The sequence below is a fragment of the Typopeltis vanoorti genome, chromosome 4 (genome assembly GCF_054136105.1).
Source record: "Typopeltis vanoorti isolate ZY-2024b chromosome 4, IOZ_Tvanoo_1.0, whole genome shotgun sequence".
In the NCBI taxonomy this organism is placed as follows: domain Eukaryota; kingdom Metazoa; phylum Arthropoda; class Arachnida; order Uropygi; family Thelyphonidae; genus Typopeltis; species Typopeltis vanoorti.
This window is the reverse complement of record NC_143552.1, coordinates 12,079,630-12,093,464: the sequence shown is the minus strand read 5'-3', so window position 1 is coordinate 12,093,464 and position 13,835 is coordinate 12,079,630. Positions and strand designations below refer to the sequence as shown.

The 13,835-nt window shown below is 34.4% G+C and overlaps 1 protein-coding gene across 2 annotated transcripts in view; it reads right to left on the bottom strand.

Annotated features, from left to right (window-relative positions):
- Window positions 1-13,835, bottom strand: part of lqfR (clathrin interactor lqfR) — a 364,785-nt gene that overhangs the window by 90,836 nt on the left and 260,114 nt on the right. The gene's annotated exons all lie outside the window — the stretch shown is intronic.

Here is a 13,835-nt window from a genome sequence, read left to right as displayed (position 1 = left end):
AGTTAATACTTTGACAAAAATTATATGGAAGACAGTAGCACTTTACACTTTGAAATTACAAGTGACATTTGATCAGTTGACACCCACCTAACAAACATGAAACAAGTTTCAGAGGAAGTAATGAAAAATGCTCTTTAAATTGCTATTATTCAACGTTTACTTTATCAGTAAAAAATGGGAGCAAATATTTGCTATATAATCAATCAGCATGTCAGGTTCTTGCAGAATGAATTCAAATATGATGAAATAATTCATTTGTATTTGCACTGATTGAGAAAGTGTGCAAAATTAGCAAATGAATTTTGCAAATTAAATGAAAGTTCATAACCAACAACAAATTGCAAGGATTGACAATATGCTCATGTGTCAAAACAGTCAAGTATTTTTAGACATTAACTGATGTGCAACAAAATTGATTAATGTACAGCAATGTCGAATGATCAATTAGCCAGTGTTGCATATACGAAAACCCAGAATTCATACATTTGTGAATCGTGAAATTATGACTTCTAGAAGCCAATCAATCACAGAAGACATTTACTCATAATGAATGCAGCAGGTTTTTCATCATGCTGCTCCAAAAGCATGCATCGCTCAACCACAAAGGTGACATGTCTCTTCAAAACAGTGCAAAACCTCAAGAGAAGAATTACACAAGATGAGTTTGACAGCATTAGGTGGAAAATTCTATACTATCCCTCTCTATATGCCCAAGATATCCATCTTATCTACAAGTGAGTAACCATATACAATAATTTCGTAAGTGAGAGAAACTGGAAATAAGACATGAATGATTCCATATCCTCAATTCAGAAACATTTGTAGTTTTATAGAAGTGATAGTTATGATCTGTTGTCCCATTTGGAGTAGACTGGAATGGATTCTCCAAGCCATTCTAATTTATTGTTAGAAAAAAAGTGCTGTTGGTGGTGAAAGTGCTCATTTTTCTCAACAACACTGTTTTGTTCATTTTTTAAGAATGTTTTCATTTATCAAAAAAAAAAAAAAATCAAACGATTTTTCTGTTAACCTGATTAAAACTGCATTCTTACATCTTACAAAATACTGCAAATAAATGATAATAAATCTAGTTGATGAATATCTTTCATATCCTGGTGAAATACTAATGCCCTGCATATTATAGAGGTGAAGTAGCTACTGCCATGTTTTGTCTCTGAATAGGGTCTCCTGCCTTCCCTTTCTTCTCACATACAGTACAGATCAGGCCTTGTTAAGCATGCTTAACATATCATTATTAACATATCAGAGCCAATTTGAGGGTTATAGCAATAAAGTGATTTCTGCAGACTGGCTACTTTTGAGAGTGCATGAGACTGAACACAACGGTAATAAGTTCCATTCAGTTGTCAAATAATCTTTGGCTCCAATTCTGCCAGTTATGCCTGATGGCAGTCCAGGTATTCTAGTCCGAGTATGGAATCATCCAGGAGGTACTGTCGAGACTGCACCTGGATTACAGTCTGAGCACTCAACACATAGGAGTCACATCACAAGTCAATCTCAATTGTACATACCCACTCTTAAGTTTCCTGCACCAACTGTACCATAAATCTAATCTGATCCTAATTTTTAACCTGCCAACCAGAATACTGGATAATACTCATTATTCTTCCAACACTCCATACCTTTTCTTAACCAACTCTCTCTCTCCAAACAGACTGCAGATATCTATTCACCTTGGCAACTGCCCAACCATACACATCTCCTCTACAGCCAATTTCCTCTCAAAGCCTGATATCCTATGGTACTATAATGGTACAAAGCGGAATCTGAACAACTGCTCTGCCCAAATAACTAAATAATCCTTACAAGAAGAATGAGCCTTAATTCTCCAATCCACTGCAAAACCTAGATTGGAGAATTACGGCTCATTCTTCTTGTAAAGATGATTTAGACCAGATCTCTAGAAAACGTGAATTCACATTTTCTAGAGATCTGGTCTGTCTAGAGATCAGTCTGTGACAAACATACAGCATATATTCAATATGCTCACATCAAAAACTAGCATCTCAATCAGCCTATAGTATAGTATGAAACAAATGTAACAAAATTATCAACAAATCTAAAGCAGGCTTCATAAGGTCAAATGTGATAAGCTTGCCTCATACTAAAACGGCAGTTATGCCTTCACATTCCTCGGTAAGATTGTTAGACATAACTTCCATCCCTTTGTTATTTCCACTCCCCCCCCCGATGGCACCATGAAAACATCACACAAAGATATGACAGGCCTTTTGGCATCAGTATTTTCCTTCAACTCTTGTACAATGAAAATCACTCCCTTCACACAACAAACTGCTCACCTTCAGTCTTTTGCTAGAAATGCATCAGAAAAATCTGCAAACAATCTTGATAGTAATAATTTTTCCTGGTCAAGATGATATTCTTCCAGTTCTGCTCAAAACTTGTGCTTTAGAATTAATATCTGCATCCTGTACTACCTAATAAATGGGAGATAAAAGTCAAACATCAAACTATAACATCCCACTGCTCTCACTTCAGTACTTGCAAAAGTGATGGTAATGGTCACTGACAGCCAGCTTCATCAGTTAATTAGTAATTACCAATATGGAGTCACTATTCTTGTTCTACAGCAGACTTCCTCACTAACCTTATGCACTTTTTTTTCTTCTTTTTTTTTTTGTGTGTGTGTGTGTGTGTGGATGGATGGCCTTCACCATCCAACATGATATGCAATGAATGACCAGATGGATAGCTAGCAATCCAAAGGATAGGAGACAAACCCATAAGATGGCAGCTTATTGTGAATGCCAGACACAATAAAATGCCTTAGAAATGCTGTACAACATTCATCCATGCTCTCCCTCCCATACAGCAAAAACTTCAAATCCCATTCATAATTTTGCTGATGACACTATCCATTTCGCTTCATTTGAGAAATCCTCTAGTACTCAAATGATTCAAGATCTTCAATAACCAATGTCAAGTGGAGTGAAGAGATAATCAAATATCAATACTATCAAAACAATCCTGTCATATGAATTGGAAGAAAGACGTCAAAAGTTTTTCTTCATGGTTACAAAGTATCTTTTTCTTGAAAAGAAATTTTTTCCTTTACCCAAGGAAAAATAAATGAAGTTTGCATGCAAAGTACCTTCACAACTAATCTATTTCTATATAGTGTCGGCTGACTTCACATCAACTGCTCCACTATTATATTCCTGATATGTATGCTGAGGGGCTGGAGAGAGATGATAGTACCACATGAAAAAGTTGCATAATTTATTACTTCCTATTGACAATTTTCTTCTAAATTAACCTGTTATCTACTAGGACTGCAATATAATCAGATCTTATATTTTGTCTTCTAAGGCACTTCTTAGTGTATTAATTCACCTACATCTTGGTCTTACTCAGGCTCTGTTTCCTGCCATCCTGGCAAAAAACACTTGATCTGCTAACTTTTCCTCTCTTATTCTGTTTAAGTAACTATACGACATGAAATTCATATAGCTGAAATTAGCTCTGCTAATAATGGCAAATTATTTGCAGTATTATATTCCTGGAATTAGCTCTGCTAATAATGTCAAGTTACCTTATATCATCCTCATTTTTAATGATACTGCCACTGAGACCATCTGTTCATTCCCTAATCTTTCTCAGAACTCTCATATCCGTGGTCCCCAGTCTTAGATCACATGCTATATTTCTAACCCAGCTTTCAAATCCATAAATTAAAACTGGTTTTTGAACACTGTCATGTGCCCTAGTTTAGTGTTTTAACTAACTCTTATTCCACAAATTTATTTAGTTGATTTCTTTCCATACCAACTTTGATCCTGTTTATTTCCATACTGAGTTGCTGTCTTCAGTAAAAAATTGTGAATAAATAGCTGAAATGTTTTACTTGTTCTATAAGTTCTCCATTCGGGATGCAGTTGATGTCTGACTATTAATATTTCTGACTATTTTCATCATCTTTTTATTGTTGATTTTCATACCAAATTTATTACAGCAGTTATTCAATTTTGTCAGGGAATCCTCTCATACTGTATTTATTAAAAAGTATAAGATCATCTGCATAAAGTAGGGAGCTAATTAACATCTCCAATTCTTATATCAGGTTTAATACCACTGTCCTTCAAAATGTGTACTATTGTCTCACATTTTATTTAAGATCAAACCATCTTCCTGTGTCCCATTCAATTCTAACTGCTCACTTACAACTCAAATAATATAGATTATGTATTGCTTGATCCAATGCCATATTTACACCATATAACTTTAGTTTCATAACAGCTTTTCTCTTGGAGCTTTGTATCCTTTACCAGGTCTACAAAACTTAAATATAGATCCTTGTTGTATTCCCATGATTTCTAAGCTATTGGTCTTAAAGTGAAAATCTGATTCTGACAACCTCTGTTTGACCTGAATCCAGATTGCTCTACTCCAAACTTGCCTTCCGCAATTTTCCTTAGTCTTTCTCAAGTATAATACTTGAATAAATCTTACAGGAAATACCAAGAACACTCAGTAGGGTATAATTCTCATATTCAGTTTTATTTCTCTTTTTTATAATTGGATACTATGAGCTCTATTCCAATCATCTGGAATTGTCAAAAATTTAAAACTCCTAACTACTGATTTCAGAATTACTGAAACTAAATGATTATATCAGATAAGGTGTTTTTTTTTTTTAATGAGAAATTACACATGAAATATAAATCTACCGATCATCAGTCATCTGCTCCAGAAACCAAACATGGAAATTTTTCATGGCATGTTTGGGTCTCCTGTCTCACATTGGACAATGAAATTTATCCAACACTTTCACAAATATCCATGGCCACAATGGGATTCAAATCGATGCTCTACTGACTATTGAATTGGCCAATTTTATTTTTACATGCTAGTTGTCCCCCCCCCCCTAATCATTACATCATTAATTTGTTAGATAAATTGTGCACTACTATCCAAAACTAGAAACATACAAACTTGACTGTTATCATAACCATCACAAAAGAATGGCAAAGATATTAGAACAGTGGAATAATTAGATATTAGTTTATAAGCTCAGACTTATATTTATATAATTCTGAGCTAATTTTTTAAATGGGGAACTCACTAAAAGAACAGGAAAGAGCAACAGTAATTCTGTTTATATTAAAAAAAAAAAGTAGTAAAGATAAACTCCAAAAATTAGAGAGAGAAAGATAAGAAACAGAAATTCCTGTTACAAAACATAGATTAAAAAAACTTATGTAGACCATATGTGTTACAGTTGTCCCACATTTCAATAAAATTGGCATGAATTATAATTTAGGCTGTTTCTTTTAATTTAATTATATTAATAGAAAAATGCAGTTAAGTTCTATATAAAATAATAAATCATGCATGGCATGTATCACATTTACATAAAACGTTAAGATTGATCTAAATGGACATAATGAGATTCACTTAAGCAATGAAATTAGATATTATGATTGGTGATGTTTTAAATAAATTAATTAATTATTGATAAGAGAAAAATTGCCTCTCTGTTTAGCCTTTATTGATCATGAAAAGGCATGCGATTCCATCAAAACTAATGCAATAATCAAAGCACTCCAGAATCAGGGAGTTCCTGGAGAATATATGGGCCTCCTCCAGGAAACATACCGCACTGCAACAGCAACAATCCAACTTCACACAAGTAGCAATAAAATATCAATTGAAAAAGGTGTCCGACAAGGAGACTATCACCCAAAATCTTTACAGCAGTCCTTCAAGAAATATTTAATAATATAAACTGGACAAACCTTGGTATAAAAATTAATAACAGAAACTTAACACACCTAAGATATGTGGATGATATCATAATTTTTTCAAACACTCCAGAAGAGCTTAATAGAATGGTAGAAGACCTATATAATGACAGCAGAAAAGTCAGTCTAAAAATAAACAGAGAAAAAAACTAAAATCATTTTTAATCATTTTGTAACACAAAAAAAAACATAATAATAGAAAATTTCTTGGAAAGTTTCTTCATATACATACTTAGATCATCTCACTGATCTAAACTGTGGACTCCAAAAGGAAATAAATAGAAGTGTTCAACTTGCCTGGAGTGCATTCAGAAAATTGAAAAGCATTTTTCAAAACAATGATGTCCTACTCTGTTTAAAAAAGGAAGACATTTAACCAATGTATACTTCCAGTCATCACATATGGTTGTGAAACTTGGTCACTAACAAAAGCAATGGCAAATAAACTAACAACAACTCAAAGAAAAATGGAGAGGTTGATGCTAGGCATCACCTTAAAAGATAAGAAGCCAGATTCACATCACTGACATCGTTCTTTACCATAAGTGACTAAAATGGAAATGGGCCGGACAACTATCCAGGAGAGAAGATGCACTATAAACCACTATAGTAATGAACTGGATTCCAAAAGAAGGGAAACGAGGCCGAGGATGTCCTAAAAGAAGGTGGAGTGATGAACTGTCAAAATGTGTTGGGAAAAATTGGTCAACCATTGCCAAGAACAGAGAAAGGTGGAAAGAACTGGAGGAGGCCTTCATCCAGCAGTGGACAGAAAATGGCTGAAAAGAAGAAGAGAAAAATAAACTTGCTTATTTTGCAAATAAGTGTGCAGGGTTCTGTTTATGATTAAAGCAGCTTAGCTGTAACATTATTGTTCAAATCATGAGAAAAAAAAAAAGGAGGGGGGGGGGATTAACTAGGAGAACAGTGGAAGTTTTGTTTTTTGAGGATTATTTCCTTTCTTTGGAGTCTTTCACACAGAAAGAAAAATGTTAAACAGTGTAATTTTTAAGAAAATTAAAAAAGAAACTGAAAAATAGGTTCATGTGTTTTATATAATTTTCAAAGAGGGATGCAAGATGGTTTAATGAAATTAAAGGAATTTAGATCCAGGGTTAGACTTTTTAATTCTTAATAAGGTTTAAGATAACTGCAATTGTTTTGTTGAATTTCTCATGTACAAAATGTACACAGAAAGAAATATCTGAATAACTGAACCTGCTACCAAGTAATTTGTTGAATGGATGTTTCATAGTAAAAGTTATCATTCATAAGAGAAAATATTTCAGGTATGAGAACTGCTGTTGTTATCGATTACCCTTAGTGTCCCCATTAAAGAAAACAGCTAAGGGTAATTGATAACAACAGCAGTTGTTATCATTGCACATTCTTAAGCATTAACAGAGACACAAGAAATTTATTTCCTTTGCTTTAAAGAAAATGAACCTGACACTGTTAGCATTCAAGAAAGTGTGAGCAGAGCTAATCTAAAGTCACTTAAACAGAATGAAAGAGGAAAGACTAGCTAATTAAATACAGATGTTCAATGTCAAAATGTCAGGACAAATACTCAGAGGAAGACCAATGTCTGAAGTGGAATGATGCAGTCAGAAGTCCTTTAGAACAGTGATTCTTAACCAAGGAGCCGCAGAAAATTTATAGAACATTTCTAGTTTTTAAAATTATGAAATCTCTTAAAATAATTATTTTTTGCTCTTTATTTCACTTTGTTTCAAACTTGTATCATTTTGTATTAGTAATCTGAATTATGCAGTTTAATGCAGTAATTTCTTTAGTGGTGGCACCACAAGTCAACTTTTCACTGTTGGCAACACTACCAGTCATGACATCTGAAGTTTTAAACAACACTAGTACGAATACATAGAACTTAACGCAGTTAAGTGCTACTTGAGTGCTATAACTTTTCAAAACTTTCAGTGCTGTAATACTGATTTGTTATTTCTTAAAATTGAGCCCCTTATAAAATGAGCAAACAAAGAACATTACTTGATTTCCTAAATATAAACACACCTGGTAGTTCAAAAAGAACATGTGAAAGTAGTAATAGTGATAATTTCACGGCTGGTGTAAATGAGTGTGAAACAGAAAATAATGCCAGTCATAAATGTAAAAAAAATAACTAAAAAAAAAAAAAATGATATAAGTTATATAAAATTCAGATTTATTAGTGTAGAAATAGTGATAGCCTTGGGCCATCTATCTCTGATTGGTACCAGTGGGGATTGAACTGCCTCCAAAAGTTAGATAGGGCTAAATGGCCTCGCCTACCCCAGTATACGGGAATAACAAGGTGTTAGCTGAGCTGATAGTGTAGAAATGGATGAAATTCGAAAACCACAATGTGTTGTTTGTGGTGTAGTCTGAAACCAAATAAATTAAGAAGGCTTTCAGATATGAAGCATCAGCAATATAAAGATAACAGCTGTTATTTCATTAATGCAATAACTGTTAGAATAAATCATTAGTTAAAGCTTCATTTCAAACAGCTTTGAATATTGCAAAATCAAAGCAACATTTACAATAAGCAAAAGTTTATTGAAGCCATGCATGATTAATATTTGCGAGAAACTGTTTGGAATATCAGAGGCTAATGAAATCAAGAAATACCTATGTCAAAAGATATTATTTGTCATAGAACTACACTGATTGCAGACGATCTCCAAGAGCAGTTAATTCAAAATATTAAAAATTCTCCATGGTTTTCACTACAAACAGATGACTCAACTGACGTTTCCAAAAAGAGTATCGTTTGGGATATGAGCGATATACTGACCATAATAAAGAAGATATATTTGAAGACATGTTGTTTTGTTTAGAAGTATACTCAGCAAAATAAATTAACTTTTCACATCCAATGAGTTACAGTAGCAAAACTGTGTCAGAATCTGTACAGATGGTGCAGCCCCTATGATAGGTCATCATATCGGTGTTATCTCTTGAATAAAACAAATTGCAAATTCTAATATAATGGTTACTCATTCTTCCATACACAGAGAACAACTAGCTTCTAAAAAAAATGAGTGAATTACTCTAGAATTACAAGAAGTAATGATGGTTGCTGTAAAAGTTATAAATTTTACAAAAGCAAATGCTCTTAATCGAAGACTGTTTTCTATTCTCTGTGAAAAAGTTGGTGCCGATCATACATTGCTTCTACTTCATACAGAAACTAGAATGGCTGTCGAAAGGGAAAATTCTTGCTCATTTATTGGAATTAAAAACGGAAGTCGATATATTTTTAAATGATAAAAAATTCAGCCTTGCCATTTATTTTGATAACAAAAATTGGATTGCAAAACTTTCATATTGGGGTGCTTAAGGGTCAAAGCTATATAACTGAGAGGAGACCTCCACATAGTCTTTAAAGGAATGCAGAGAACCGATCAAGTTCTCTGCATGTGGTGCAACCTGTTAGGTATTTACCTGGATACTGAACGAATGAGGATGAGCTGACAATTTGGGATTTAACCACCCAAGTTGTATTCTTATTGGCTTAAACAAAAATAAAAATGATGGTATAACATGAGAGAATTTTATGCCGGCTGGGGAATCTCCCAGTTAAACAAGGCCACTGTTGTTTTTGCCAAGGAACCAGGGCAAACAGTGAAAAGTCAGCTACTGGAACAAATCCTAAAACCCACCACAACTAAACATCACCAGAGTTCAAGATTGGTACTATCAACATAAAAAGCCTAAATGGCAAAGAAATGCAGCTAGCTGAGGAAATGGATAAGTACCAGATCGACATAATAGAGGTAACTGAAACAAAAAAGGCAAAAACTTGTGAGCTCTTTCTGAGCAAGAAATACAAAATTCAGGCAATGACGGTCATGGAAAAGAAGGAGTAGCCATAGTATTCAACACTAAATATGAGGCTAATCTTCTTGAATGGCAGGCAGTCTCAAGTAGAGTGATGTGGGCAAATATCAGAATGGGGAACTGGACAATGAGACTTATTTGTGCATATGGTCCCACAGAAGGTTCTACTAAGGTGAACTTAGTCACAACAAAAAAGCAAAAGCTGGTCCTTGTTCGGGATCATCATCTATTGACATCATCTCCTATAATTATTTCCCTTGTTTGGGAAATAATTATAGGAGATGATGTCAGACATACAAAAATATTTTGGGAAAATTTGGAGAAAAGAGCAAAGCTAATAATAATTGCAAATACCTGTTGGATTTCTGCTCAGGACATGGACTGGTTATTACTAACACCATGTTCCAACATAAAAATGTGCACAAATTCACAGAGAGAAGAGGCAAGAAATAAGAAAAGTCTCATTGACTATGTTATTGTTGATAGTGATGTTTTCTCCCTGGTGCAGGACTACAGTGTACAAAAGATTTGAAATTGGAAGGGATCACCATTTAGTCTTGAGCAGGACAAAATTAAATTTCATATTAAAAAGAAGAACGTGTAAAAAAGGTTTAAAGCGAATAAAAGTTGAGCAGCTCTCAGATGTGAACTGTAGACTAAAATACAGAAACATGATTGAAGAAAAAATGAAAGAGTCTGAAAACAGGAACCAAACCTTGGAGATTCAATGGCGAGTGAAAAATTCGATAAGGTGAAATTTTGTTAAAATTTTCTGACATCGATTTTACATAGGTCACAAATCATGTGAAAAGAACGAAATTGTACATTACTGTATTTTAACGATTAAATACTGACTGTAAACTTGTAAAGGTAACTGAAAAAAAATAATGACATAGAATTGTTCATAAGTTATAAAATATTGTAAAGGTTCAAATTGTAAGACTGCAAGAGTAATAGATTGTTACAGTATTTCTGCCTCAAGTTAAGAGGATTAGACGACATTATGTTGGCAACTTGAAAGTGAACAAGAGGTATTGAAGGTCATTTAAATGTGGAGATTTTTGCTGCCAAATCTGAAGGTTAAGATAACAGTGACGTCAGTATATGCAGAGAAGATTCGGGGGAGGGGGGGGGGAATCTTCCTACAAATTCCCGACTCTAAAACAAGGCACTTCAGAATTGTATAAAAGAGGTCTTGAGAACCTCTTAAAGGATGAGCTCTGAGTTTTTTCTTCTTGCTGCAGTTTGTTGGCCCGCACGGACTTCCGAGATTTCGTTGTAGTATGACCCTTAAGCACGGGGAACCAGGAGAGGCAGATTATTCTTTGGAGGTGTATTTTCAGTAACGGAACGTGCCGCATGTGACCAGATACATGCCGCCAACAATAGGCCTAGAATCGATGGTGAGCTATGCTACAATTTACGGAAAAGGACTACAGCAGAACGACAGCCAGGAGCCATTCAGCGAAGGCTAGTATATAGGACGGAGAAAAGCAGTCAGCAGAACTGCTACAAATCTTCAAAGCTAGTAGGACTGTACATGTTTCTGCAAACTTGAGAGTAGATTCTACTGTATTGATGCTGAGGTGATGATTAAGAATTGTGTGTCCACTGAACGTAGCTCTGTTAAATAATTGTATAGTCACTATAAGAGATAATTGAGCCTGAGAGTTAGCTAGTATATGTTAAGAGGAATGTTAGCCAACGATGTAAATTGTAACAGCCAGTAACTGCCTAGATTTTTATAAAGCATTATGAATAGCAGGTCTAAATTGTAGAGTTACGATTTGAGTTCATGACAGACATCGGAGAGAAATTGTTCAATTGTATATTAGATTATATAGTTGCTTAAGGTAAAATAAACATGTTTTGTTTGCTTAAAATTATAGCCTAATCTTTCACCCAATCTCATAAAAATAACTGAACCTGTGTGCTTAAATTAGAGAAATTGCGACGACTGACTATTTAAGGATTATTTTAGAAAGTGATCTATTCTATAAGTGTCATAACTAATCTCCCCGTGCTAAAAAAATTAATTCGGGATGGCGCAGTCAAAAAACAAAATAAATTTTTCCTGAGTTATATAGCGCAGGAGATAGTTAACTGTAACCATGAATTGCCTATTTCAGAGGCCATTTCACTAACAGCGCTAACACTTGTAGGAAGTATAAAGAATTGCAAGCAGGGACTAAATTAATCAGGTTAGATTAAAATAGGATAAAGAGAACTTAACAGAGAGGGTAAGTTAAAGTAGACGTAGTAAGGATAATGAACAAAAGATTGAAATTAATACAAAGGGGTGCAGCAGCCTACAACCGACGCTGAAGAAAATAAATTAAAATAATTAACATAACTATAAACCAAAATATTACAATGTTGCAACCAACATTATTTTACACAAGGCCTAAAAAAAACACTGATTCAGCCAGAGAGGCATGTGGTGAGGTTGTTTGTAAGGATAGAAAAATCAGAACTCCATGGTGGACACAGGAAGCTAAAGAGGCAGTAAAAGAAAAGAAGAAAGCATATCAAAAGTCACTGGCAAATAAGTCAGCTTGTGCTCTCAGAGAATACAGAGACAAAACTAAACACAGTGTAAAACTAGCTAAACAAAAGTCATGGGAGGACTTTGGTAAGAACATGAAAAATAAATATCAAGAAGGTGGCAAGATATTCTGGAGGTTGTTGAAGAAGCTCAGAAATGGAGGAAAAAGCACTGTAAAAGGAATTAGAGATGATAAACATGACATAAAAACAGGAGAAAAAGATATCCTTGAAGCATGGAGTAATTACTTTGAAAAATTGCTAAATGAAACAGCAGTGATGAAAGCACAGTGATAAAAAACACTGACCAGGCATGCAATCAGGAATATATATCCATAGTTGAAGTAGAAAAAGCTACCAAAAGCCTGAAATATGGAAAGGCACCAGGAGTAGATGATATTCGACCAGAAATGCTGAAGTATGGAGGTATAAAAGTCTTACACTGGCTACACTGCATAATTCAGAAGGCAGAATTATGCAGTGGGACGAATTCCATATGATTGGAGTAGAGCTCTCATCGGTTCAGAAGGATTGTGGAAGAGTAGCTTGGTGAAGAACAAGCTGGATTCAGGCCAAACAGAGGCTGTCAGGATCAGATCTTCACTTTACGACAAATAGTTGAGAAATCATGGGAATATAACAAAGATCAGTATTTAAGTTTTGTAGATCTGGAAAAGGCATATGACAAGGTGCCAAGAGAGAAGCTGTTCGAAACGCTACAGTTATATGGTGTCAATGGGGCATTATATCAAGCAATACTTAGCCTTTATTTGAGTTGTAAGTCAGCAGTTAGAATTGAAGGAAGTACACAAAGGTGGTTTAATGTTAAATCTTCAGACAAGGATGTACATTATCCCAGCTGTTATTCATTATCTATATGGATCACAATATGAAGGAAAGTGATATTAAACCTGATATCAAAATTGGAGATGTTAATCTCAGCTCCAATTTTGATATCAGGTTACTTCTAAATAAATCTGGTACAAGTCTGCAGGATATCCTGATTAAAGTGAGTAACTGTTGTAATAGATATGGTATGAAGGTCAGCATTAAAAAGAAAAAGACAATGAAAATAGGCAGAAACATTGAAAATATCAACTGCATTGTGAATGGAGAACCTAGAGAACAAGTAAAACATTTCAGCTACTGTTTCTATTTTAATAAAATATTTTACTGAAATATTTTACTTAGAACAAGTAAAATATTTCAGATTTTTAATGAAAATGGTAAACTAAATATGGAAATAGACAACAGAATCAAAGCTGGTATGGTAGGAAGTCAACTGAATAAATTTATGTGGAATAAGAGAGAAATTAGCCAAAACACTAAATTACCTGTATACAAGACAGTATTGAAGCCAATTTTAACTTATGGATCTGAGAGCTGGGTCAGAAGTAAAACACTTGACCAAAGACTAGAGACTGCAGATATGAGAGTCCTGAGAAAGATCAGGGCATGAACAGATGGCATCAATGCCAACATCATATTAAAAATGAGGATATTACGAAAGAAATTGATATTGTCAGCATCCAGGAATGTGTTAGCAGAGCTAATCTCAGGTGGTATGGTCACTTAAACAGAATGGGAGAGGAAAGATTGGCAAAACAAGTATTCTCTGCTAGATTGGCTGGAAAAAGACCCAGAGGAAGACCAAGATATAGGTAG